The 27,121-nt window shown below is 41.1% G+C and overlaps 1 protein-coding gene across 3 annotated transcripts in view; it reads right to left on the bottom strand.

The window, feature by feature from the left end:
* The window catches only part of Prlr (prolactin receptor), a 165,283-nt gene that overhangs the window by 108,385 nt on the left and 29,777 nt on the right, over positions 1-27,121 (bottom strand). Inside the window, exon 1 of one of the 3 annotated variants that reach the window (XM_005386194.2) lies at positions 14,331-14,422. The exons of 1 other annotated variant lie outside the window; for it this stretch is intronic. The gene's annotated coding sequence lies outside the window, so the exon portion shown is untranslated. Of the gene's footprint in view, positions 1-14,321; positions 14,423-27,121 lie in introns of those variants that run through there. One more of the 3 variants, XM_013515018.1, reaches the window with a different exon arrangement.

Here is a 27,121-nt window from a genome sequence, read left to right on the forward strand (position 1 = left end):
AGCCTAGAGGGAAGTTAATAGGTCTCTGGGGAAAAATTCCTTGGAAAGGATTAGTGTAGTTCTCAGGGGACCCTGGTTAGTTTGTCTGAGAGTGGGCTGTCATAAAAGAAGTGAGCTTGGCCCTTGAATTTCTATTGCTTCCTGATTTATCTGTGGTCTTTTTCTGTTGCACACACTTTCATCACAATGCCACCCTGGGTATGGTAATTTGTCCAGAAAGTCCTCCCAAAGGCTCAGCCAACTTTGAACTTATAGCACCAAACTGTGAGTGAAACAAATCTCTTTTCTTTACACATTACCCAGATTCAGGTTGTTCATTATAGCAACACAAAATGGACAAACACATGTGATGAATAAATTAAAAGATATATTTACCAGGCCAATCTTTGTGCAGCTGTTCACTCTGTATTAAACACCCTTGTCTATTACTGTTTTAAAATTTCTTTGATATTTACCTTCTCTAAGTAGCTTCACCTATGCTACAGTCCCTTATTGATTGCTAGTTATAGGTCAAGGGAGTCTGGACGGGATAAGAGGTGGGATACAGGTACTGTCCTCTGGAAGCTTCCAGTCCAATACGATGTAACAAAACTAATTAAATAAGCAGATGGATTACTCTCTGTCTATCCTTGTGAGTGCTTATGTTTGGAAGGCACTTTGAGTACAGAGGTGAAGAAAGACCATTTCTATGGTGGGTTGTGTTTTCTGTCTCAAAATGGGAGAGATTTTGAGACCAATCAGCTTTCACCTGAATAAGAATGGCCACACAGTGATTTCATACAGGACCTCATAAGTATGGCATTTTCTATTTATTATCTATGACCCTGTATAGTTATTTCACTGTTTTGTGAAGGTAAATATTTTCTACCTCCTTAATTCAAGATCAAAAGTGTTTTCAGCATAACTGCACAAAGCAACCATCTAAAAACCATAGTGTTTATTAGTCCTAGAACTAAAGTATTGATCAGCTCATTCAGTTAAGTCCTCAAGTGACCAATTCCTGAAGGTCTGTAGGAATGAAAATTTGTCCTAATACTTTACTAGTATTTTAATATCTAGCAAGCAGCTAACCTCACTGACAAATTTTACATTGCAGTTTTATTAGCCAATCTATTTATTTGACCAAGGTTGGTATTATTAGGGGCTAAAACTTATCAAAGCCATGCTTAATAATCCTAGCATTGTTTTACATTAATTAGGTATTACAGGTTAGCTGTTCTGTCTAATACAAAGGTGAGCCACATCTTCTAGCAGGTAAAAAAGCAATGGGAGAATGATTTGTCACTCTTAGTTCTAGTAAGGCTGTGTGAAAAGGTGCTATGTGCTTATATCCATCTCAAATTATTTAATGTAACCATTACTTTCAAAAACATTTCCAGGCAAGCACCTATAAAGTGAGGAGTGCCACCCAGACTGTGTTATTTTTCAAAAAGTGTCTTCCTCTATCCCCTCATGGGTTTAATAACACCAATTTGCAGTATCCAACTCTTATAACATCAGAACTCATTTTCAGATTAAGTGCAACTATCTGTGAAGAAGGAATAAAAGTAGCCTAAAATAATTCAGCCCCATTATGATTAAGGAGGCTAATCAGAACCTAAAGATATTAAAGCTTGGTCAGGAGGAAAGGCTCTTAGGAAGGCGATTTCACATAACCTCTGTGTATGTAAGAAGTTATCTGTGCAACCCTTTTCCTTGATCCACACAACTTTAAGGGTTTCTCTAGGTTCTTTTGGACATACTGCTCTCATTGTCCTGAGCACTAGTTTAAGGTATTCAAGCCATTGGTAGGTAGGGTTGAGAAATTACATGTGGTTGAGTGCTAACCTTGAGCATGTCCTATTATAGCAGACTCATAGTCTATCTCACCGAACTTTTGGATACAGTATTTTATACCCGGGAGAACCTAACTTATGTGCCTATGATTTCATGCCAAGAGGCTTTGTGAGAATTTTGTATAGACCAATATTTAGAATCTTCCCAACAAGTGAAACCTTTGTGAAGAGAATTTTGATGAGTTTAACTACCATTTCTAATTTACTAAGTCAAATAAAGAATAACTCATAATTATTGATCCAAAGAAACTGAGGCCCATAAGTAGATAGCCGAATAGTGCCTCTTCAAGTTAACTGCTACTGATGATAGAAATAGTTTTTCTTCTGCAAAGTAAGTTATAAAATATTCTATACAAAAGGTAGATTTCTGTGCAGATAGATTTGACTATAAAAGAAGAAAGAAACAACAGAGAAAGAAGGCATAAAGAAGAAAATCAGGACAAAAACTTCCATGTCATACTCAGAGATTCTAGCTCATATTTCATCCTCACTCAAAAGTTGAGAATCAGAACCAAGACACTGGCTGGAAGCATCCTAGATGATGGCATGTGTGGATGATTAGCACATATTGGATTCCCCAAGCACTGAGCTGTGGCACTGAACACAGTAATGAAGCAGACAGCTCTTAGCATTTTAAAATAATGTCCATTTTAGGACACCTAAATGGAATGAAATCAATTTAGCTGTTTGTTCTTGGCATTATCCAGTTTCCAAAAGGACCATCTAGAGCTGTCTATGATCTCACAGTATTAATAGATGGGGAGTATGAAAACAAGCTCATCTTGTCACACAATTGCTCTCTCAGTGTCCAAACCGAATAGCCTTGTTTCACACGGAAACAAAGTGGTGCCACTCTCAGGGCTGGGAAACATTTTGCCCGACCCCAAGAGGTCTCTGCTGCTTCCCCTGCGACCTATTCTATTTGGACAAATGAGCAAACAGGATCCTGAGACCGGAATAATAAGTCCTGAGAGAAACATTAGGGATCTCTTTCCCTGTCCTTTTATTAGCTAAAAGCTTACTAAAGTGCTTAGAATCCAGAGCCTAGGGATTTGAAAGAACCAACTGGCTCTGAGGCTCACAGTAGTCCTTCTCAGTGCCAGCTTCCAAAATGCGAAATATAAGAACCTCTTGTGTCCTTTGTGCTCTGGTAATCCAGGTAGTTCTTTTATGAGAAAAAATACAAGGCAGGGATATTAGGTTGTCAACCAGATTTCCTGCACTGTCACCACTGGGGCAGATGAGTTTCTAGGTGGAACCTTGATTTGGGTTTCTCTTAGGGAGCAAAGAAGCTGTGACATAGCCACAAGAAACAGTGAAAATCCCAAGGACTTTGCTTTTTGAACATCACTACCAAAAAGACCCCATGCATCTTGATTTATTTTTGCACAAGACTAGCTGTCATTCACTCCACCAACAGGGTTTATCACTCCTGAACAGGCCTCTGAGGAAGTGTCTGTTATTACAAACACAGCAACCATATTTAACTTTTCTGTTTCAGTAGACAATGAGTCAAAAGATCTGTGTTTTTGTTGCAAGCTGATGCTCTACTGTTCAAATCCTCTTGTGGACTTAAGAAATAAAACTGATTCCTCCTTCCATTATAATCACCACACACACTTACTGAGAGTTCATCATGTGTCAGGGATAGTTCTTGTGTTTTAGGTGCACTAGCTGCTTGTGGATTAGCCATAACAGCAGTAGGCAATGTGATCATTTCTCTCTCCAGCCATAATCATGAAGTCAGGTATCCTGTCAAGTTCACAGAGCCAAATACAAGCAGAGGCAGGATTTGAACCCTGTGGGCTCAGCCTACACAGTCCATACTCTTGCTCACGCCACAGGCATTGCCTTTTTGTTTTGCTTTGTTTTTTTCCCGGTACCGGGAATTAAACTCACAACCTCTCGCTTGTCAGGCAGGTGCTGTGCCGCTGAGCTAAATCCCCAGCCCCTTGCACTGCCTTTGGTTACCCACTGGCCTCTCAGAAAATATTTTCACCAGTACACTGGGGTGTCTCAGCTTTCCTGTTTCTTAAATTGTCTCTATATGGGTAATGTGGAAAGTTATCACTTGTGAAATACAGAAACATAGCAAACCTTTTTATTCACCAATCTTAAAAATATCATAAAACTATCCTCTCACAGCAATAATCTGAGGGATTCTGTCGTCTCTCCTTAAGTACTTAACTTGTGCTTCCCTTCCCCCAGTCAACTATGTGAACACATCAAATGTGAAGGACATTCTTTGATTAGAAAGCACTGAGGACACACAATGATTTGTTTACTGTTGCAAAATGAACTGAAACCTTTCACCTGAAGATAAGAGTGTATTTGAATTGCAGGAGATCCCTACTTTTTAGTCTTGCCATGCATTGTAAAAATTAATGGGAAGGACTGTGATTGTAGTGGATTGATAGCTGGTGATTGGCTTGTGACTGCCAGCTGAACTGAGTGAGCGTGGTGCTGGGTGTGGGAGGCCCACCAGGGGATTGTTGCCAGCAGCATAAGAGGCAGAATTGGAGAAGGATAATGCTTTAATTACTAAAACTTTTGGTATCCGCCCATTTGTACTAGCTACGCCCTTGGTTCTCGCTCAATAAAAAGTGACTGAGATTGGTAATTGAGGCTGCAGTCCAAGAGGCTGTAAGCCCCCTGATCCTAGAATTTTGCCTCTTGTTTTTCTTGTCTCTCTTACTTTTTCTTATCATCCGTGGGTACCTTGTTCTCGGGACCTGTTATCCTGGACAGAACGACAACCAAATGCCAAGAAGGGCCACACCACAGCTGTGCATAGTAGACAACGCTCACTATTAGAGAACCTGGCCACCCCAAACTTTCCTTCCATTTCTCTGACTTTTGTCATTTCAAGCAAAGCAGAAGCCTCCTCCTCTTTTCCATAAATCAGTCTCCTAAAGCGTACACAGTCATCGCATTCCTCTGGGCAAGAGCCCATTCTTTCTCCAGTCTCAGTCTGTTTCCTTGTCGCCCCCCCCACTGGGCACACTGTGAGTTGCTGATGTCTCTTGTTAAAGGTACATCGTGTATCTGGGTAGAGGCTCCAACAGGTCCTGACAGTCAGCCTCAAATCCTCCTGTTAAGCTCATAGGCCTATGCATGCCTTCTGTGGCCACAAAGTGTGTCCTGACATCAGGGCCTCTTCCTCTAACGGACACCAACACATTTTCTTAATTTAACCAAGGCCCACGGGCTCCAGTACACAGAAGACAGAGTCCTCTAGGTGCCATATGTTTTCCCCTTCAGTTCACATTGAGTGAAGGGCCAGAGTATTCAAAGGGAATCCTGGCCCTGTGTTACTAGCTGTAGACACCCAGGTGAACATGGGATCATTTCGATTTACACCATCTAGAACTGAGGGGAGTGTCAGAACCCCAGGGCTGTGCGCGGAGATATCCCTGAGAACAGAGCCACATGCTAGCTATTTAAAGAACCTCTCCATCTTCTCTTGCCAAGTCAGTCACTCAGAGCCTAAGAGTATTCAAAATATTTTTCTTAACTGAAAAAAGGCAGCCTCAAGATGACTTAAGTTTATTTTTACAGAAAAATCATTCTAGAATGAATAGGAGTAGGTGTTGAGTGGCCATCTCTACTTATACACTGAATTCTAAGACATCAGGAGGTTGTGCTCTTACCTATGAGAACTCACTCTTTTAAATGTCTGTAGAGTTATAAAAGAATTGCTGGTAATGACTTGCTGATTAAAAGGTTATCTTCTAGAAACATATTTGTTTTAAGTAACGGGCTCCTAAACAACAACAGTCCTGGTGGAGTAGATTGATTAAATCTGTCACGGTCAAGGTAACCCCTGCATCACACAGGCCCTCCCCTCCTATGCTTATTTGTCAGGACAACGTTACCTGTACCTTATCCTGTTTTTTTCCTTACAGGGTATGGTCCTGGTGGTCAAAAGAGCGACTCACCAAAGCTCTAGGTAAGATGGAGTGGTGGAATTCTAAGCATTTTACATGTAGTTACTTAATCTTTCAAGTAACAGGAAGACCCATGAGGCAAGTCATCTTATCATTATACTCAAAGAAATAGTTTAGTCAAGTTTAGCACAGTGCCACACATATAACAAATGCTCAACAGATGCAGGTGTCATTAGTTTACAGTGATGGTATTTTGGCATGATTTGGGGCAAAGTCCACTGCTGTGTGGTATCAGTGAAGGAAAGTTTTGTTTTGCATGAGCAACTTTTCAGGAAACTACTAGAATGACTTCAGAGAAATGGTTGTTGGATATTGTGAGGCATGCTTTGGCTTCTAGGCCTCCCCGGATAGGAATCAAACTGACCTATGACTCATTAGTTTTTCTTTCTGGACTTCATTTCTTCTGTTTATTTCAGAGGTCTCATCCATACATACATCGAAATGGAATAAATGAATTTCCACCTAATTCTAGGATGTGTTAATTTCACATGGGTCTGTGTAGCTAGTAAATCAAATCTCCTAAGACCTTACCTTCTTTCAGGATTATTTCATGCAATGATTGTCTATTTAAGAACTCCATGCTTCTCCAGTTCCTTCTAAAGCAACGTGATTTTAGTCTCTGAAATCCCTTGTTTGGTTGAAATGTCAAATGCTAAAGTTCACATTCTGAAGAAAAGTTTCCACATGGATTTGGGTTCTTAAGGTTAGTATCCTAAGGTTTTAGTTTCATGTCTCTTCTAAGAAAATTATAGGCCTGTGTTTGTGTGTCCCTCTGCTTTGGACCCAGAAAAACCCAATGAGGCCAAAGTCCCCTTGGGCATGTGTATCTGGAAAGCAAACAGCCTAACCAGACTTAATTCCTGGCTCACTGTGACTTTGGTTGTTAATAATTCACTCTAGAACTAGAGCAGATTAGGGACAGTCACACCGGGGAAGGTGGAATTTGTAGCTAATATACCTACTGTTAAGAAATAGAGGGACAGCTTGTTAAGGGGCCATAGGAGTTGTCTCTAAGTCTAACCAGGGGTCTTTGCCTGACACCAGCTTGTGGTGAGGGATGGGTGGGAAGAAGGAGTCGTGATTGTATTTGAAGTATTCCATGCATGTTAATGGTATCTGATTCATCAACTATCAGGTTGAAAGGGATCTCAGAAGCCACAGAGCTCACAGCATGAAGAGCTTTTGGTAGGCTTCTCTCTGTAACACTATCCCGGATGGCAGCTCACTCACATGTGGCTCTATAGCATTTGAAATGCATCGGGTCCCCACTGAGGTGTGCTGTCAGTGTGAAATGCAGGCTGAATTTCAAAAGACAGAGTAAGACATAGGGGATTGGAAATATTTCATTCACAATTATATTATTATACACTGAAATAAATATATTGGAATGAATCCAATGTATCATTTACATTAATTGCATCTGGTTCTCTTACTGGTTTCCTGGAAAACTCAAACATACCTGTCTATTGCAACAACAAGGATTAATAGCCTCTCCTTAGCTTCCAGGCCAAGGTGTTATTGACTTGAAGGTCATCACGACTCACTCACATGGGCTTGGGCTGCCAAACCATGGAGACTAGAACTTAGTCTAGACTCATGCTAGAGGTATTTTGGACGGTGTATCTTCTTTACACAGAGGCAGGATTAAAGCCTTAGTTTACGCAGAAGGAGTGACTTGCCCCTAAGACACTAAGAGATGCTGGCTCCACTCAGGGGGCCTGTATTTTGCTGTGCTTGCCCCTTTAAGCCAATCATTACACAGATGGGGAGATGTTGGGCAGGAGATCTTACACAAACAGCTCACCAGGAGCTTTGAGGCAACTGCTCCCATCACAGCCTGCACTAGGGCACCCTTAGCTAATTCATTTTACTGCCCTTCTGAGCAATTAATTTCTAGTATCAGATATGTAACATATTCTTGCTTAAAACTCTCATCCATTGAACAAGAGTTTACACTGACCCAGGTGTGATGGCACCTACTTGTAATCCCAGCAATTTAGGAGGTTGAGGCAGGAATGTTACAAATTGAAGGCCAGCCTCAGCAAACTTAGAAAAGGTTGGGGATGTAGCTCAATGGTAGAAACCACACACACACATACACACAAGCACACACTCAGAGAGAGAGAGAGAGAGAGAGAGGTAACACTAGAAAGATAAAGATGAAAATAGCACTTTTTGGTGGCTACTTGGCATAAGTCGGCTTGCTCACTGGTCCACTTTCTCATGCTGCTGTTGGTGTCAGCTGGAAGCAGAGCCAATGGCATGCCATAGGCAAGGTCACCTGAGAGTAACTGAAGGCAGCTGGTGTGCAGCAGGAAGCATATCAAACTAGTACAGAGCACACCCAACTTTCTGCTCAGTGGAGAAGGTCTTGGGCAAGTCAGTTTGCTTATCTGTGAAATGGGTATGTGAACATCTGCTTCTGAGGGTTATCACAAGGAGTAAGTGTAAGCTCTCAGACAGCATCAAGGAGGGATAAGTACTTTGAATGGAGAGGGTCCCATGTGGAAATCAAGACACATGAGTTCCAGGTTCCTTGCCTCTGGTTAGCTCTGTGACTTTGACCAAGTTTCTTAATTCCTCAGCCTCAAGTTCCTTATTTAAAAAATGGACTGGACTATTTCATGAGATTCCTTTCAGCACAAACAGTCTGTTATTCCCATGACCCTATATCCCTCAGAAATAGAAGCAGTAGGAGAAACTGAGACCAGAAAGTTTAAGTCATTGTCCAAGTCAGGCAGCTCTGGGACAGGAGAATCAGAGCAGGCCTCCTGCTTCCCAGTCCAGGCTTTTCCTACCAGAACACAGAAATCCCCCTGCTCAGAAGTGAAAGGAGACACAGGTTTTCCAGCAGCAAGAGGGAAAGAGCACCACTGCATTGCCTTTGAAGTGAGGGAGTCCCCACTTCTGAGATCAGTCCATCGGTGGCAAAGCCAGCCCCCCAAATTATATATCCCCCCACCCGTTTCTCATCTACTGCCACAACAGGCATGCGGCACAGCCACCAAGAGCTGTAGGGAGCTTGCTGTGAAGAAACTTGCTCCTCTAGAAATCTCTTCAGGCCCAGCTCTTGTTAGTTTCAGTAGTTTGCCTTCTGATATTTCCTCTACCTAGAATTCATTTTGGTTCAACGGATTTAAGTACACACACACACACACACACACACACACACACACACACAGCATACCTTTTTTATTTTTGCAAGATCTGATTCTAAGGTGATCTCGGGTGAGCAAACACATTAACTCACGTCAGTTCATTCCCAAGGGAGTCTAGAGTCCACCTATCCAGAACACACTCTACTGAGCTTGTCAGGGTGGCCCTGCCCTGGCCTGTGTGGGTGAGCCAGAGACACCGAGAATCTTGCTTGTGGGCTCTTCAGGAGTGTCTTCCCTCTCTATAAGAAATAGCAGCTGTTTTTCTTCCCTAGGGCTTGTTTCATTATATACTACTTAATTATGGGGTAAGAGGAGGAAAAGTTAGACTTCACTGCATCTCCCCTTACTCATTCTGCACCTTTAGCCCAGACGGTATTATTCAAAATTCTCTCTTGGGGTCACATAAGCCCTGACCAGTGAAAACCCCACAACCATAAATGACTGGTGAGGCCACTTTGGTGGAAGTCAGAGTCATTTCAATGCATTCTGCAATCCTGGGAGCTTTTTATTTAAATTTGGCATAGACATATTTACTGAGAGCTTTCTAAGTGTCAGGCTCTGTTGCAAATACTTTAAGGTGGTATTTGGGTTGAATTGTGTTCCCCCATCCACCCATTCATACACTGAAGTCCTAATACCCAGCCTTTCAGAGTGGGACCTGATTTGGAAATGAGGAAACTGCACACAGGTACAAATAATTAAGATTAGGTCAGCAGGATGGGCTATAATCCCCAACATGACATATGTTCTTATAAGAAGGGGGACTCTAGACACAGATACACAGGGAAGATGCCAGTGAAGATGAAGGAAGGGATTAGGGTAATGTTTCTACAATGCGTCAACAATTTCCAACAAAGTACCAGAAACTAAGAGAGAAGTATCGATCAGAATCTCCCTCACAGACCCCGGAAAAGAGATAACCTTTCTGACACCTTAACTGTAGCTTTCTGGTCTCCAGAACTGTGAGGCAATACATTTTACTGTTTGTTATGAAAACCCCACCAGGCTAATAAAAATTATTCCATTCTTCATTGGGAACTGAATTACAAAGCAATAAAGTACTTTCCCCCCATCAATGTCACATAGTCAACGAATGTCAGGCAGTTTGTTCTAGATCTTTCCTTATAAATACAGTATTTAAAGGTAATTTACCTTGGTAGCTAATCAGATGCTCTTCTTCTGAAGTGAAGAGCACAGATCTTTAGGAGAGAGATGAACTGCTGTGTGGTCTGTGATCTTTCCTTACGCTAAACAAGTGCGCCTATTTGTAATCGAAGAGGAGACTTCTCAGCACAGCTATGGGGAAATGCCAGGCCCCTTGACTCTGAGCCTGGTGATGGACACAGACTGTGAGAAGCAGGTCTGGATGCTGGATAGACAACTGGCTTTATCAGAGGAAGTGTTTACACAGTGGTGATTTTACATGATTATGATAGTAAGACAAAGCCATTAAGGTCACCAATAGTATAGAAATCATACAATTAATGAGTGAGTTGTTTTGAGAAAGCTTTCTCATCAGCATACTGTCTTCTCTACCAGGAAGCTAGCTATGGAGCATGGGAAACTTCTACGCAAAATCATTTCCAACCTATTTTATTGTGATGTCCTCTTAAAGTATGCTGAGTGTCTTCTATCTCACCCCCTACAAACCTAACTCCACATTTCAACCAGAACTGTCTACATGCAAATCTGCTTATGTCTTTCTCCTGTCTATAATTCGCCCACAATCTTCCTTAGCCTCAGTCTTCTAACCTGGCCTCACTGTCCATCTCAGCTTGGTTGCCTAGGTCTCACTTTTCCAGAGACAGAAAACTCCAGTTCTCCAGGTACCTCCAAGCTTCTCCAGTGCTTTTGCTCTGGCTGTGGACTTGCTCCTCCAGGAATGCACTACCTAGTGCCTTCCTCCTTCCACTTCACCTTCAACTTTAGTCCTGAGGAGTTCTTTCCAGCTCAGTACAGTTGGCTTCCAGGATCTTTCATGCAACCTCTGGCCTCAGTGTCCCCAGGAGATCATACACTCTATTACACTTGTTAGCACCACTGTTGGTACCTTGGCCTGTCTCTCCAGCCAGCTTACTGGGGACAAGAACTATGCTTCATTTGTCTTTGTACTGCTAAGACTGCCTATTTTGTTATATATAGAGAGAATATATGAGTTAATAAATGGCCTACAGGTTAAGACTGTACCATAAGGGCATAGCTTTGCCTTCTGTCGTGAGCATGGAAATGCAGGACTCCTTGTGAAAGCTGGTGTCAGCCTCATCATTATTTCCTCTCTAGTCTACCTCTCAATTCCCTTTATGAGTGTATATTTAATTGAGCTCAAGTGTCTATGTCTAGGAAACACAAGGTAGGGTGGAAAGAAAGGGTGCGGAATGAGATATAAAGAGCTACATCTAGAATGGTTCTAAAAAGTTAGGGAAGAAAATGTGGATAGGAGGAGGCAGGGAGAGGGGTTTGTACAGTGGCTGGGTTACATTCCTAGGACAGAGTAACATGGGCCAGAAGTTTGTCTTTCTTTCCTCTTCTACCAAATTCTGGACTTTGCCCTGAATTTTCATGACCAGTCCCTTCCATGCATGAAGTCTAATGGGCAAGAAAATGAGATGTAAATTCTATTCTGATTAGCATCCAAACAGCAGATGTTCCATGGAAACAGATTCGTGTGAGACTCAGACACTGTACTTTTCTCATAGCAGTTTTTGTATGTATAGAACTTCTCTACCTCATGACGCTGGGGCTTGAACTGAGGCCTAGCACATCCTAGGCAAGTACTCTAACAATGAGCTCCACTCCCCGCCAGACACACAGAATTAATGCTAGGTTCATGCTTTTCTCCAGAAGAGGGGCTCATCTGTGCAAGAAATGCCCCCAGAGACTGGCAAGGTGCCTAAGCTGCCAGATGGTGATATATTAGAAAAGCTTAGCTGCCCCAAGGCTTATGCTGTGCTGAGATCCAAGTCTGACGGTTCCCTACTTGAATTTACAATTTTGGGGAAGTGATTTGGGTTACTGCTGCTATCCTGTGGTTTGAAGATCTCTAGACTGGCACACTGGGTACACAAAGTCCCATGGGTCCTCCTTCTCATGAACACGTCTTCCTTCAGGGAGTGTGACTCAGGAAGCTTCAATATGAGGAGCAGTTACTCCTTAGCATCAATGTCTCCCTTACCACCTGGATGTAATTAACTGTCTATAGTAATCTCCAACTTCCCTACTTACATAATCAGAAATGGGGCAAGGAGCAAGATGTCTGTCTTTGGATGAGCCCCACTCTGTCAAACAGCCTTTAAGCAAAGCAGCCTCCAATTTCTTTCCCTTGGGTGAGGCATTCTCATGAACTCTCTAGCCTTGTGCTGACTGCGTAACTCCTGTGAGCACAGACATGGGTAGGATATGAGCAGATGCAAAGCAAAATAGCCTATCATTTTACTGTGCTCACTCCCCCTTTCATCACACAGAGAGCTATCTGAGTATTGAACAACACCATCATACCCTGGGAAAGATTTTAAACAATAACCTTGAGTCAACACATACTGTCCAGGTGATAAGCTCTTTTGCAAAGAATTTAAGGAATTAGTAAGTTCCAACTAGCAGGCTTCTTTTGGTCTTGAAATATTTTGGTGATGTATGAGGTTCCCTGGAAAGCTATCTCCTTCCACCCAGACTGTTAACTGCACCCCGAGACTGGGCTCCACATCACTGCATGTGGGCTGTTAGTGTTAGGTGGATGTTCTCTCTTCTCAAATATGAACATCTGGAAGGTGCAGCTGGGTCCTCTTCCTCTTCTAGCTGTTTCTTCACACCCAGATCACCTTATTAACTCTTTGTTCCATGGAGTTTGTATTATTTCCCTTTGCTTATGATTGGGTTGGAAGATGAGGGCTTGGGTTCTCTCCATAGAGTTCCTCACAAGTCAAAAGCAGAGAGGTAAAAAGAGAAGTAGTCATGTACTTCAGGTGTGGAGGTACTCAGACAAACAAGCTGCCCTGGCCTGCCCAGGATGAAAGCCTCAAGTGCTTCTAGGCAAGGAAGCTTCTGATATTTGGAGACTTTGGTTTTTAGGAAAGAGAACTGTAGGTTTTGTTGGGTCAAAAAGCATTTTGGATGTCTACTACATTCCACGTTTTCACAACAAAGCCAACATGGTTCTTGTTCCATCTATAGCAGCAGAAAAGGGCTGGCAGAGGTTGGCAAAGAGCTGGCTTCTCTCACTGAGCATTGGCCACAGGTACTCTGCTTGTGCCAGTTGAGAGCATTGTGCCCATCTCTCTAGCATATTTTTCTACTTCTCTAAAACCTCTCATTCGTGCTCCTATCATGTCCTATGTCCCTTGCTACTTTCTCTTCATCTACCCTTTTCACTGTTTCTGCTGCTTGTTGAAACATCTGCCCTATTGGATAAAAGTATTCTGGTACATTCATACAAGGGAATATTACTCAGTGTTAAAAAAGAGAAGCTATCAAGTAACAGAAAGACATGGAAGAAACTTAAAAGCTAAATGAAAGAAGCCCATGTTAAAGAATACGTTCTGCATGATTCCAACTACGTGACATTCTAGAAAAGGCAAAATCATATAGACAGAATAAAGATCAGTGGTTGTCAGGGATTTGGGGGAAGGAAAGGAAAGGGTAGAACATGGGATTTTTAGGGCAGTGAAACTATTCTGTATGAAATTGTAATGATCAGTCCATGACAGCATGCATTAAAACCTATAGAACTGATCAACACAAGGAAGAAACACAAGCATAAACTATAGACTTCAGTTAATAATAATAAATCAGCATTGGTTTATCATCATAAATGTAGTGCATGAAGGCAAGATGTCAATAATAGCAGGAACCATGAGAGGGAGAGTGGGTTATAAGCAGTCTTTCAGTGCTTTATGCTCACTTTTTCTGTAAAGCCAAGACTACCACACAAAAAAATTGAGGTCTGGTAAGAAAATTAGCCCACATCTCTGGCATAGGGTTCAGTGGCTTTTCAGAGGTCACCATCTGGCCTTTTTCACCTTCTGGTAAGATCTAGAGATGTTTCCAACTCCACACCAACACAGCTTCCTTGTCACCCTCTGCCTGTCCTTATCTCCATGGGCTGGTCTGCCCTCTGACCATTGTGTTGTTACTGATCTTTGCTCCATGGTTTGACCCACACTTTCTGCCTGGAACTCCCAGCGTCCTGAAGGAGCCTCCACACCGGCCTCGCAAGTTAGGGAGGTATCTCTTTGCTCAGCTCTTGTCGCAACATGAGTCAGCCCGTAGACCCTTCTGCCACCGGTGATATCCTAATCATCCCTCACCTCTCTCTGCCCATTTCCAATTCCAGATGGGAAAGACGCAAGAGAACAAGCCTGGATAGAGAAAAGGGAAAGGTGACCCACATCTCTTACAGGTGGCCTTCCTGTGGTCTGTCACCTCCTCAGCAGTCTGGCTGGAGCCTGCCACAAATTGGTTAGGAGTCCTGAAGGCAAGTGACACTCTCCTCCGCATTTCCCACACTGAGCATGCGAGCCCTGTGGCCCCGCCCAACCACCCTTTTCAACCTGATGAAAGGCACAGTCTACTGTTAATGATTGATAGTACATTAAAGTATGGATTTTTATTAGTTCTCACTTTGGGATATAAAAGGCAAGATGATGATTTTCTAGCAAGCATGAGGGCACGCTCTATTTCTGGTGGTCCCAGGGCTGGGGTTTGGGATCTAGGGAAAACTTGCTCACATGGGTTTGTCTGTAGGGAGCAGAGGATTTCCGTCTTCATCAGGCACCAAGCAAAAGAGCAAAAACTAATGTTGAAGAAAAATATTAATTTTCAAGTTTCTGGGAAAAATAGTCTATTAAACCCTATGAATAATAGGCCCTGCTAAACACAGACCAATAGAATGATCTATCCGATGCCCCATTCAGCAGGCCTGCCGTGAACCTATACTCCATGAAGGACAAGATGAAAAACTGAGGCTGAGTCTTCTAGGTAGGGAGGAGCCACTGCGACTTCTGAGCATAGTTTGTGTGACAAGATAAAAGCAAAGAGAATGAAAAGGGAAAATACAATAAACAAAGAAAGGGAAGGAAATAAAAAAAGTAGTACTGTTTTCTTGAAGGTTCTCATGCATTGGTATCTGCCTGCTCAGAATCTGGACATTTACAGAGAAAGGGGGCTTTTCTAACTGCATGCACATTTGGGGATCTTTAGAGCTAATTGAGACTAGTGAGTGAGTTATCCAAAGCCTGGCTTCTGTGAGAATAAGCACCTCCCTGCACCCTAGTTCAGCACACTTCATCCCTATCTCCCATTGGGAAAAGCCAACAAGGAGAGCAACCTTCCCCCACCACAGTGGGGACTAATTGGGGCCAAAGGATGTCCTCCTGAGCACACAGTCTTCACTGCTGAGAGTCACAGTCCTGGGAGAATGGCTCCAAGTTTTTCTTTTCTTTTCTTTTCTTTTTTTTTTGTACCAGGAATTGAACTCATGACCTCAGGCTTGCCCGGCAAGCACTTATATAACTAAGCTATATCCCCAGCAGCTGGCTCCAAGTTTTTCAAAGGTGACAAGACAGGTGTGTGTGACACAGTTAGCAGTTACTTGGCTTCTTGAAACACAGGAAATAAATCAACTGGGTTTTGCTTATCAGAATGAAAATGCCCAAGGTATTCTAACTGTTCATTTTCTGGCCACCAAAAGAAGTGATTGCAATGACATTTGGGAGAAATCCTGTTGCTCCTTTCAGAAGCCTGCCCATGACTGCCCTACTCGGAAGTACTTACAAAATCACCCTCTGAAATATGAAACTGGTTTGGTCTGGAGCTGTTTTGCCCGATGGCAGAGTTTTGCATGAGAGAAAGCCATGGCATCTACCAGGGGACCGAAAGGTTAGTGAATATAAGGCAGTGAGCAGGTTGAGACCTCATTGAGCACAAGCAGAACAGGAAATCAGTCCCCAGCAAAAGCTATCCTCAGCCGGGAGGAAAACTGTTCCTGCTGAAATCCTCCTCTGTCTTCCACTGGACCACATGAGGGTTGCTGCACAGCAGAGAAGGCTGAAGCTCCTGCGTAGGGGTGGGTACGAGCCCAAAGCCATAAGCAGGCCCTCTAATGGGTTTGCAGGCTGGCTCAGAGAAGGCAAGGCAAGACCGTTCCTAAAGGAAGGAGTTTCAGGTGTGTCTCAGTGTAGGCTGTTATAATGAAGTACCATAAGCCTCGTGACTTATAAACAACAGAAATTTATTTGTCACAGTTGTGGAGGGTGAAAGTCAAATCAGGGTGCCAGCATTGGTGGAAGCTGATGAAGGTCCTGGGTTGCGGATTGCTGACGCTTGTGTTTTCACATGACAGAAAGAGATGGGTAGACCTTTTACAGGGACACTCATCCCATTCAAGAGACTTCACTCAGATGACTTAATCATTTCCTGATGTCTCCTTCATATTGGAGTTAAGATTTCACCATGAATTTTGGGGGAACACAATATTCAATCCATTTCAGGGTAGAAAGGTGTAGATTGTTCAGAATTACTTTCTCTTAACTCCAACATTTTAAAAACTTCAAGGTGAATCAGTTTGCAAAGAATGTATGCCATGGTGGGAAACCAAGTCGCAAGTGGGAAGGAGGGAAACTGAGCCTGGCCCACACATGTGGCATAGGATAGGGAGACCCAAAGCCTCATTGGGATTGTTTGAAACTATAGTTCCCCCCTTCAGAATTAATCAAGCACAAGGACAACTCATCCTTTTCTGTCTGTTTCCCCAATCCAGCTGCTGGGATTTCCCATGGGAAGGCTTCCTCCTTGCTGAGATCCAGGATCGGGGGAAGCCCTCTGTTGGGACTCAGATGAATGACTAACTCAGCCAAATAGATTTGCAGAGGTACCATTGCTCATCTACTCAACTCCTGTCACTCAAGGCAGTCTCCTCACCTCACCTCTTCAGTCCTTGGGGATAGAGATAAAGACTTTGGGACTTAACTACTGGAGGAAGCTGGAGCTAAACCAGCCAGCTAGCTTTGTACCATCCCTGCAGGCCTGTTGCTGAAACCTGCTCCTTTGGGGAAATCTCTATTACCTGTGACAGGTGCTGAGAGCATGCACGTCAGTAAAACAGCGGGCTGTGGCAAAGTGTCAAGAAGGCGAAAGTTCAGGGTTGCCTTCCCACACAGGTGTGCCACCTGGGAGCAGCAGCACTGCTGGAGTCACTTCTTGGACAAGCAATAGCATATCGATGGTTGAGCCTGGCTAGGGGAAGAATCAGTACCAATCCTGGCTAGAGAATCTGCTTTGATGCCTGCCTCCTCCAAGGGGGAGCAGAAGCCAATGGGACCATCTCCAGCTAGCCCTTCCATTCCCTCTACCACAACCTTCAGCTTTTCTTCTGCTCACCCATTCCTGTTCTAAATCAGCAAGTTTCAGACACTCAGCAGTTGCTCCTCCCCCATGTAGCCCTGACTGCGGAAGATTGAGAAGTCTTGCTCTGGCAAGATTCTGTTCGTTGGCTCCAGTGATGCTGGCTTGAGGCCCTCTCATAGCATCACCAGCAAAGTCATCTTATGCTTACCAGAATAAACACAACATTTTATTACAATGCACCCTAGATTCCGCGCAGCATTCCCTTAGTTCCAAGGGAAGCTGCAGAACTGATCTTTTTGATGGTTTCCTTAGCACTGGAGAAAAGCCACACTTCTGCAGGAGGCTGATAGGATTTTCTTCTCTCCACGGTCTTCTCTTTGTGTCTTCCTTTCCTCAGACATAAGAGCATAAACTCCTGACCGTAGTTTCTTTGTCCTTGCTGTTTAGAAAATTGGCCACTTAATCATATTTTATTTTTTTTATTTGTGCCTAAGTAAGAGATACTAGTTCTCTAAACAGAAAAATATTTTGGCTGCTGAAAGAAATATCTTTCAGTTTCCTAATTTGTTTCTGTTTTACATTTTAGTCTTTGTTCTTTCTTTCCTCACCTCCCCATCCCTTCTTCACTACCAAAGAGTATAGTTTGACTACCTGGTTTAGGTCACTGCATCAGTCCCACAAGCTGTGTTCATAGCAGCTTCAACAGTATCTTAGACATGTGTCCTTAGACACCCTCCAGGTAAGTTTTCTTCAATCTGACATTCTGCTTACAATAAGAAGGCTGAGACCAGCTGATTATCCTGATGTGTAACTTTTGCTCCCCAGTGACAGCTACAAGCATGATAGCAACCACCAAGTTAAAGGAACCAAACGGGTGCCATCTACCTGTGGCACTAGTTCTCCCACCAGGCTGGATTTCAGCATCTCAGGAGATGGCTCCAGGGAAATCAGGGTCCCTAGGCAGGAAACTCTTGTGTTGCAAAAAAGGAATGCATAGAAATGTGGCCCTAAGCCCTTCAAGCTCTGTTAAATGTTACAGAAGCTCACCCATTTCCCAAGTCAATGACCTTTTCTTAAGCATAAAAAAAAAAGCTTTCAGATTTATATCCCAATACCTCAAAAATTCTAAAAGTATTATATCTGTCACCCCAAATAATGGACTGACTAAATACGGTTATCCAAAAAGTACCCATTGGGGTTAATCACAATTCAGCCCCAACCAGAGTGTGGGTGTAAATTTTGGAAAACACAAAATATCTTTCCTGTCAGCATAGTTCTCCAAGATCTTGTGACTCTGTTGTTCAGAAGGCAGCTCCTTGAAACTGGCTTGTTGTTCCAGCAACATAGAATTCATAGTGTCAGGAAGAGCAGGGGAAAGCCTACCCAATCTGAGATTCTGAGCATATCCCCCAGACCCTTACTTTCTTCTTTTATAAGGTGGAGATAAAAACACGTCACAGGACTAGTGTGAGTTTTAGAAATAATGTATTTAATGCAACTTTCCCATGTACCAAGTACTAAGGCGATCGTACCATGGCATCTCTCATGGTAGTCATGACCTTGAACATAAAAAACAAATTAATTCTGTCTTGGCCAAGAGCTGTCCCAGTTTCTACCCTCTGAAAGTCCTGTTTGCTCTATGATGAGATTGCTAGTCATTCTCAGAATATAAACATCCTTAGGGCACAGACTTTATCTACCTTGTTTACTGACTATCCTTGCTTTGCCCAGCAACAAGTAACAGGGCTATCAAAATATATTCTCTATAAAAGGTAGTAAATTTCATTTCATGAGCTTTTATAATATAAGGAAGTGAATATAATTTTATAGACATATTATTCAAGAACAAAGCTTTTCTTAGGCAGGATGGAGTAGCAGCTAAAGAATTAGTATGGGACCTAGGCAGGAGCCCAGAGCATTGGTACAAGGTGTAACAGCATTAGGGATGTCCAAATTCTAACAATATGCCTAACCTTTATTTCACTGTTTGGCCTCAGTGTCTTCATTTCTGAAAAAAAAAAATGAGGCTAATAATATTTGCCTCCTAGAATTCTATAAGAATGGAATAAGAAATAAAAAGATCCCTGGAAGCACCTTGCAAAGGAAAGTCAGTATATAGGTGTGAGCAGAAAGCCACCCACTGTAGATATTCTCTCCTCCTGCACTTTGAAAATGTATTTTGATGTCTCATAAAGAGTAGATGAAAACTTGAATCAATCTTTGTGATTAAGGGAAGCTGCATAAAGCACAGATATGATGAGCTCAAATGCTTACTCTGTGGTACCATCCTGAGAATCAATATTGAAGTGGCATAGGCATAGCAAGCATTGGTTTATAGTAAGGAGTAAGGTGAAAGAAGTGACAATTAGCTGGACAAGGAAACGGTGGAGTTCTTACCAGATTTGATACAGACAGCCACGCTGGACTGGCTCCGTAGCAAATTGATGTATGCTTGCTTTTAGGATGACTGGAGAATGACTAATAAGTAAATTGAATGAATCTTTATGAAATGAGGCAAGGCCAGTGCTAGCTTGGAGCACAGACTGTTCCTGATGGAAGGGTTTGCTTGATTTAGTGTGTACCAAGATCCTTTTGGGATATTTGCAATCCTAGGAAGACAGTGTTTAGAAATCAGTCACTTGGGAAGATGTCCCCACTCTCCTGCAGAATCATGAACCTAACAAACAGGAAGTTGACCTTTGTCTAAAATTTCTTGTACAAAGAAAGCCAAAGTACAAAGGTGTTGACTTCTAAATTAAGCCTATTTCTAAGGAAGGGACTTGGAATCTTTGTGGGTTTTTAGCAGGTACTGGCAAACCATTATCACTGTTTCTCAACATTGCAACAGGAAAACTATAAACTTTAACTTCACCAGTAACCACTGTTGCATGCCATCTCCCCAAGCCAACCATAGCTGACCTAATTTTGCAAATGTTTTTGAGAAACTATATAGATGAGAGTTGATTTAAGGAGAGAAGCATGCCCAAATCATCTATAAACATTTATCTTTTTACTTCTATCATGTCACTACTAGCAGCATCACTGTCTGATATGTGCCCTGCTACTGGGACACTTTGATTTGCAGTTGTATCATCAGAGCTAGGCTTCTCAGTCTTTTTGTTGTAACCCAAGAGATTGGAAAGTCCTAATATGACTATTTGTTTTAACATGAGGTTATTAAATATGAACCAAGTGTGAGGAAGAGTTTTTGGACAAAAAAAGTGCATTCTGAGATAACAAGACAAGAGGCAAAGTTTCTCTGTAGAAGGTTACCTATATACAAAACAATCCCTCCCCTTACGGTATTTTCATTTTAATCAAAGTGGCTGTATTGTAAAAACAGGAAGTATTTGAGGAGCCATGACTAACAAACCTCAAAGTACAGAAGTGCCTGAGAAGAGCTGGGCCCCAGTTTTTCATTCACAACAAAATCAAAGGAATACTTCTCCATTCTATACTTTGTAAATGTGGTAAAAGGATGAACAAACTACTACTCAGAGAGTTTCCCCACTACCCCTAAACATTTTCAATAAACATTAACATTTCAAAGTATAAGAATAAACATGATTGGCACCAGGCACTGTGGGCTCCACAAGACAGACAGCAACACAGAAGCTTGCAGTCTATGACCTGAAAGAGATAGGGGCAGAGAAAGAAGTCCAGAATGGCACCGATGGAGGCCATCAGCTGCCTGACTCCAAGATGATACTGAAGTCGTGGGCAGGAGGAAGATCTGGCACACAGTGCTGTAGCCAGGCCACGTGATCACTGGGGGAGGAGAGAAGACTCTGGAAAAATTCTGTGGAGGGTGTTTCCTGCCCAAACCCAACTGCCACTGAAATCACCCCACAGAGGGAGACTTCAGAAGCAGCTGCATAGCTGAGACCCTACTGGGGCACAGAGGAGAGATGCCAGAACAGCATGGTTGAGAGCTGTTTCCTGCCATACTCCAGAAGCTACTGAAATGGGAGGCTAGAGAAAGGCTTAGCCAACAAGGTGACAGCTGTGGCCTGGAAGTAACAGAGATGGAGAGAGGCAGTGGGAGGAGGTAGTTGCAGAGACCACAGGCAGGAGTACTACCAAGACCAGGAGAGTGAGCTCATAACTACCAAGGAGAGGAGAGTGAGCACGCTGCCACTATCCTGCAAACACTGGAGGCTTCTGAGCACAAAGGTCTAAAGCCAAGAGTAAGAGGAGCCACTTTACAACATTCACCATAACCAATACAGCAGCACACCTGTCCTCTTCCTTTTCTGGGGAGGGAGGAGGGTTTGTTTGGATAAGTTTGATATTTGTATATACCTGTGTACTGGTATGGCTGTGCAGATAAGTTTTTTGTTGTTGCGTCTAAAATGATCTATGTTGTTTTGTCTACATATCCACATCAACAGTTGTTGCTTAGTGTTATCTAATCTCATGTGACTGTCAGTTCAACAATTAGATATAATCTCCCTCTTTGCTCTCATGTCCCGTTTATATTCTCCTCCTTTCTGTGCTTTCTTTTGTCTTTTGGCTCATATGCTTTTTAGCCTCTTTTCTTTTACTCTCTCTGTCTCTCTCTCTTTGTTCCTCTTAGTTTGCCTTCTGTCTGTCTGTCCGTCTCTCCATAAATTATATGTAATTAATATATAAATTATATATTGTATATAAAAATTATAATTAACCTAAATGTCATTAAGGTTTAATTTTTCTAGGCTATTATATTCTATTACTCTTCATGTCTTTTCTCAACACAGTAAAATAATAGGGATTGCTTAAAATGCAATCTAAATTGCCTGACATTTATACAGGATTAGCTCACCAGTTGTTGAAGTTATTAGTAGTTACTTTCTTTTCTCAAAATTTTGTTATGGCTAAATCTAGAACTCAGAGAAGACTAGGGAAAAGTTCTTATATAGAGATATACTCATAGCTCTGGGTACGTCACAAAGAAAGGGCTACCCACCAAGAAGAATCCCACATGACAGCAGAAGCAACAGTTTTCTCATCTGATCTGCAAACCTCTACACAGAATCACAATTATAACGAGAGGCAAGAAAACAAGATTGACCCCAAAACTCTTAACTTTCCCAAAGTTGACTCCATGGATACTGAAGTGGATGAAATTTTAGACAAATAATTAGAAAACTAACAGTTAAAATGATTAATGAGATCAAAGCAGGGAGAAATAAGCAGCTGAATGAACCAATTACTAAGATAATCCATGAGCTAAAAGAAGATACAGATAAGCAGAAGAATGAAGGAAGGAAGGTTGGACAGGATATGAAAGATCACTTCAGTAAAGAGGTACAGGTTATGAAAAGTAATCAAACAGGTAGCCTGAAAATGCCAACCTCAGTAAATTGAAGAAAAACTCAATTGGAGTAGCAGTGGCCAACATAAATCAGAAGAGAACGTATCAAGACTTGAAACAAAGGTGGGCATATAAGAATATTCAGTCAGTAGTAATAAAGAAAAACAAGAAACAATAAAAAGATTACCTAAGCACTCCTAGAAAACTGTAAAGGAAAAATTTAAGAATCACCAACTCTAAGGAGGGGATTGAAATACACATTAATGACATTAAACATGTATTTACTGAAATGACTGCAGATAATCCATTTGATATATAGCATTTTAACTCTGATGTTTTTGTCTGATTAACATAAGGAATTGAAGTCTCCCAATATTGGTGTCTATCTGTCCTTTTATGTCAAGTAGTGTCTGTTTTTTAAAACTGAGTATGCCAAAAATCACCAGAACCTTGGGAATGCGATGGATACCTAGGTAAAGGAGGCATTTACAACCCCAAACAAATGCCACAAAAGCAGAATCTCTCCATGTCAAATGATTCCACTGTCAAAATGCCACAAACTTAGAATAAAGAAAATGTGTCAAAAGCTTTTGGAAGTATCAAATCACATATACAGGGAAACTCATCAAAATAGCAGTAGATTTCTCAATAGAAACCTTACAGGCCAGGTAGGTTTGGGAATCAAGCTTTTCATTCCTGGAAGAAATGCTCTGAAAGAAAATAATTGCTGATGTAGACTATACTGCAAGGCTATACTAGAAAATCAAAGAACAGATCCAGATCTTCCAGGATAAAGATAAACTAAAGAAATTCATGACCACCATGCCATAATTGCAGAAAATACATAGGATAATCCCAAACATGAGGACAACAAAGTACAAGGCAAAAAATAAAATTTAAAAAAAAATAAACAAACTCACTTACTAGGAGGCTAGTTAAACAAATGAGAAACAGAAATGAATCAAACCCTGGAAAAATAACAAGATGACAGCAATTACTATATACTTTTCAATAGCAGCACTTAATATAAATGATCTCAGTTTCACATGTAAAGATGCAGGATGGCAGAGTGGATCAAATGTGTCTATCTATATGTTGCCTGAAGGAGATACACTTCATCCACAGCAATGCACACAGATCGAAAGTGAAAGGATGGAAAGTGATCTTCATGTTTGATCAATCTTACATTCTCATGTCTAATGGGCTGGGCAACTTCATTGAAGATAACAGTATGTAATTTAGCAACCATTGTAAATTTCTATCATTTTGTCTTGAGGTCATGTATCATTTTGTTATTTTTGTGTTTTGATTGTGTGCTCATTGTTGTTCCATCAGTTTTTAAATTTTTAAAATAAAAAAATGAAAATGATCTCCAACAGCTGGAGCTTGAAAGTAAGCAGTAGTAGTTATATCTGATAAAGTCAACTTCAAAGCAAAGCTGATCAGAAGAGACAAAGAAGGCCACTACATATTGGAAAATGCACCAATTCACTATGAAGTGATAACAATTATAAATATATATGCACTGATTTTTGGCATATCCGGTTTTATAAAACAGACACTACTTCAGATAAAAGGACAGATAGACACCAATTCAATACTGGGGGACTTCAGTACTTCAATTTCTTATGTTAATTAGACAAAAACATCAGAGTTAAACTACTATATATCAAACAAATTTAACAGATATCTACATAGGGTTTCATCCAGCAATAGAAGAATACTCATCCCTTTTAGTGGCCCATGAAACTTTCTCCAAAATAGACTATGTTTTGACATGCAATAAAGCAAGTCTTAATAAATGCAAAAGAATGAAAATAATCCATATATTGTATCAGATAATAATGCAATGAAATAAAAATCTACAGCAAAAGAAAACAAAAAATCTACATATATAGATTCAGTAATTCACTCTTGAATGATCAGTGGGTCACTGAAGAAATCAGAGGAGGCATTTTAAAGTCCTGAGAGTCAAATGATAATTGAAACTCAATGTATCATCATCTGTGAGAAATAATAAAAACAGTGTTGTAATCTTAGAAAAACAGAGTGATCCCCAATATATAACAAAATAAAATAAAAATAAACCTATCCCAAATCAAGTAGAAGGAGAGACATAATAAAGAGAATGGCAGAAACAAATTTAAAAATTATGCAAAGGATCAATGAATTGAAGAGCTGGTTCTTTAAAAAGATAAGCAAGATTAATAAGCCATTGGCTAACCTTGCAAAAAGAAAACAAGACTCATATGACAAAACTAGAGGTTAAAAAGGTAAAGTCACAGTGAACATCATTGAAATCCAGAGGATTACCAAATTATTTTTAAATCTTATACTACAATAAATTAGAGAATCTCAAAGAAAGGGATGAACTTCCAGACATACTACCTACCAAACTCAAGGCAAGAGGATAAAAATAAATCTAAAGAAATCAATAACAAAGTGATTGGTGTAGTAATAAAAACTATATCAACTAAGAAATGCTTAGGACTCAAAGGATTTACACTGAATTTTATCAGATCTTTAGAAAAGAACTAATCCTAATGTTCATTTCAAACTCATTCTATGAACTCAGCCTTGTTCCAATACCAAAACTGGATAAGGACACAAGAAAAAAAAAAACTACAAACAAATATCCTTTATGAATACAGATGCAAAAACCCTCAGTAAAATTCTTGCAAACAATTCAGCAACTCAGTAAAAAGACTGAGTTGATTTCATAGGAAGGATACAAAAATGATCCAACACACATAAATCAGTAAATGTAACACACCACATAAGTAGAATTAAGGATAAAAATTACAACATCATCTCAATTGATACAGAAAAGACCAATGACAAAATCTAACAACTTTTCTTCATAAAAAAGTCTGATAAAAATAGATAAGAATCAACTGAAACTGATTAAAGGCTGTAAATTATAAATCCACAGCCAATATGATACTGAATGGGAAAAACAGAACAGGTATTCTCTAAAATCAGGACTGAGACTAAAGCATCCAGTCTTACCACACCTATTCAATATTATACTCAAAATTTTAGTCAGAGCAATCAGAAAAGGAAACAATAAAAGTGATACGAATGGGAAAGGAAGAAGTCAAATTATCCCTATTGGAATTGAAATGATTCTTTGCATAGAATCCTCAAAGAAACTCTACCAGAAGAATTTTAGATCTGATAAGTGAATTCAGCACAGTGACAATACGCAAAATCAACACACAGAAATTAATAGCATTCCTGTAAACCAATAGCAAATCCACCAAGAAAAAAAATCAGGACAATAATTCCACTCACAATATCTTAAAAAATTAAATACCAAGGAGTCAACCCAACCAAGGAGGTGAAATAACCATATAGTGAAAATGATAGAACTCTGAAAAAACAAAATGAAGAGGACATTAGAAAGACAAACCTGGCTTTTGGATTGGAAGAACTAATATAGTGAAAATGGCAATGTTACCAAAAGCAACCCACAGTTTTCATGCAATCCTTATGAAAATATCAACATTCTCATAGAACTAGAAAAAATGTAAAATTCATAGGCAACCAGGAAATATCTAGAATACCCAAAACAATCCTGAGCAAAAAGAGCAAAGTAGAAGGCGTCACAGTACTGCACACATTCTCATCACTGGGACATACTACCTGACACTTGCAACATAGAAGAGGACAGGTTTATTTCTGACTCCTGGTTTTAGATGTGTTAGTCCATGATTGGCTAGTTCTAGTGGAAAAAGATCACAGCAGAGAAGTTTTGTTTAAGGAAATGTCTTAGTTGCTTTTCTCTCATTGAGGAGAAAAAAATACCTGATACCCAATATTGAAGCAGGAAAGGGTTATTTAGCTTACATTTTGTAGAGGTTTCAGTCCATAATCGGTTGCCCCAAGGTACAGTAGCTTAGCAGAAGGGGATTGCAGAGGAAAACAAGTTCATGGCTGGCAGAAGGTAGCAAAACAAGCAAGGGTGAGGTCTTACAGCATCTTTCTGCCCCTTATATCTTATCCAGGCTACTTAGGGAAAGTAACATTTACATCCTTAATCTTAGTGTTCTTGAATTTAGCATTGCACCATGAATCAATCCCAGGGTCACACACTCTAGATCCAGCCACCTCTGCAAAAGTCCTATCCAGGACTGCCTGAGGCTTTGGGGGACAGGTAGACACAAGCCAGAACAGGAAAGTTGCTCGCTCTGTGGTGGCAGGGAGCCAGAGTACAGGAGAAGAGCCCCAGCTGTCCCCAGGGCTGCACCTCCTCCAATGGGCCCCCATCTCCTTACAGCATGTTCAGCTATGAACATCAGTGGGTTAATCCTCAGGTGAGTACAGCGCCCCCTCAGCCAGTCACCTGTCCATAAGTCTCACAATCCAGTCAAGTCGACAAGCTTAGCTTCACAAGCTTCCAACAAATATTCATTCCCAGTGAAGGATTTGACTGCTATAGAAATGCAAAACACAGCAGGTGATTGTAAAATCACAATATTTGAGTCAAATTGTAAAAATATATTTAAAATTTGTGGGTACAAGGAAAATATTTTATGCTTTTGATAAGTG

This window comes from Chinchilla lanigera, unplaced genomic scaffold (assembly GCF_000276665.1).
Source record: "Chinchilla lanigera isolate Chin_1 unplaced genomic scaffold, ChiLan1.0 scaffold00025, whole genome shotgun sequence".
NCBI lineage: Eukaryota > Metazoa > Chordata > Mammalia > Rodentia > Chinchillidae > Chinchilla > Chinchilla lanigera.